The following is a 2,094-nucleotide window of genomic DNA, read 5'->3' as shown; positions in this document are numbered from 1 at the left end:
TATTATGCTAGGTTTCAGAACTGTAGATCAATTAAAAGTTAAATGTTAGAATCCCTGAAAGAATTTATTTTAAAGCTTATAAAATGTTATGAATTCATAAAGGAAAAGTTAAACAGTGGGGATATGCATTTTTAATGTACAAGATGAGAAAACTATTAATAAATTTACAATTTTCATAAAAACCAAAATTATCAAATATCTGTATCAAGTCAGTCATAAAAATGTGAATGTTGATCTTCAACTTCATTCTACTAAAATTATGACAGGAAATTAAAATATATCCTGCTTTTATATCCAAATTTTTATATAGTTTCTATTTGAAAATTTTTTTAGTTACTTTTACTTTTCATTTTTCTAGATAGAACTTATCTTTTAAAATTCACATATTAATTCATAAAATATTTCAAGATAGAATATTTGAAATATAATGTAAACTAAATTGCATATTACAAAGCAAATTCACTAAATAACTATATTAGACATACTTATGTAGCTGGGAGTGGTGGTTTTTGTGTATAATTCTAGGCAGGGTGGGGAGGCATCTAGGCCAGCCTGTTCTACATAGCAAGTTCCAGGACAGCTGGGGCTACAGGGAAGACTCTGTCTCAAAAACACAGAACAGATAATAAAGTTCATTTAAAACTGGTGATAATACTTTTGTTCAATAGGATTTAATCAAAGGGTGCAAATTTAGCAAAATCTGAATTGTAAATCTATATTATATCCTCTATCCCTACAGATCAGGGCATCTTAGAAGACTATAAGAGCCAGAAGTACTGGACATCCTCAGCAAAACAGTATTTGCATGTCAGGATCTTTGCACACATGAATTAACAGTGCCTGTAGGCACTGCATGCACAAGACATGCACAAGGTGTAGCCAGCCAACATGGATAGTGGAACGACTCATAAACTCTTACTTGGACTGAGGAGCTATTGACAACTGATGGCTGTTTGGGAAGGGAAAGTCAGATTTTTTATGATTGAGGTCCCTGAGAAGCTACCTATGCTCTCAGTAGATGGTACTATACCCACACACAAATAGATAGTGCTAAGCAGATTCAGTGGGTTTAAAAATAGAGCGCATGAAGTGGAGAGGAAAAAATGATGGGGGATTAGAGAAGGAATTGGAGGGGAGGGACTGAGGGACAGTTTTGATAAAAACATATTAACTTCAGATTGAAATTCTAAAACAATAAAAAAATTAAAAATGGCTTTGGGACAATTAGACTTTGTTTTGAATGCATCATTATAGTTAACTTCATATTATCTGAATCTAGTTAAATATAATTGTAAAGTTTATAATTTTCATGACTTTGAATTGTTTGTTTGTGAGAATGCAACACACAAAAATCTCATTGTTATGGATGACTATGACTTCTACACACTGCAAATATTTTGACTTTGATTTTAAAACTAAGTGTAAAGCTGAAATGAAAATAGATATGCAGTGAATACTTATTCACATTTCAATGATATATTTAATTGAGAAAATGCATGGACTTTATATGTTCTATTGCTTTATTAATTTAAATTATGCAATTTTCTTTTTATTCCAAAACCTTCTATTCTTCTGAGATTGGAAATTACTATATTAATAATAAGTAAAATGTGTATGTGGATGTAATCTTTCCCACATTTTCATTTACTTTTGCTTAGACAGCCTAGAAATAAGTGGTTATTACATATTTGCAAATTTGACAGTTTTGAAATGTAACTTTTTAGTTCTCTTTCATTAAAAAAAATTAAAAAGTTTTCAAATAGAACTATTCACTGTAGAATTATTACTATGTGTTTTGCAAATTTTCCATCTGCCAAAGTTTACCTTTTAGTAGTGATGTTACTTCTGAGTAAATAAGCATATGTCTTCCAACCCTAAACGAATATGTATAATATCAATTTGTATTAACATTTTACACTTCCATTGTCAACTCTACTCGCAGAAGTCCATTTAGGCATTTTTTTTCTTACCTTCCATTCATGAAACATTAATTTGAGAGATGTAGTCTACATCCATTTATGTGTTGCGACCCTTTGGAAGAAACAGACTATTGTGTTGTCTAACATTCTGCAAGGCTAAGCCAATCTTCCCTTC

Source organism: Nannospalax galili, unplaced genomic scaffold (assembly GCF_000622305.1).
Source record: "Nannospalax galili isolate Female #2095 unplaced genomic scaffold, S.galili_v1.0 scaffold140, whole genome shotgun sequence".
Classification (NCBI taxonomy): Eukaryota; Metazoa; Chordata; class Mammalia; order Rodentia; family Spalacidae; genus Nannospalax; species Nannospalax galili.
The sequence above is the reverse complement of the archived record's forward strand: the minus strand, read 5'-3'. Positions refer to the sequence as shown.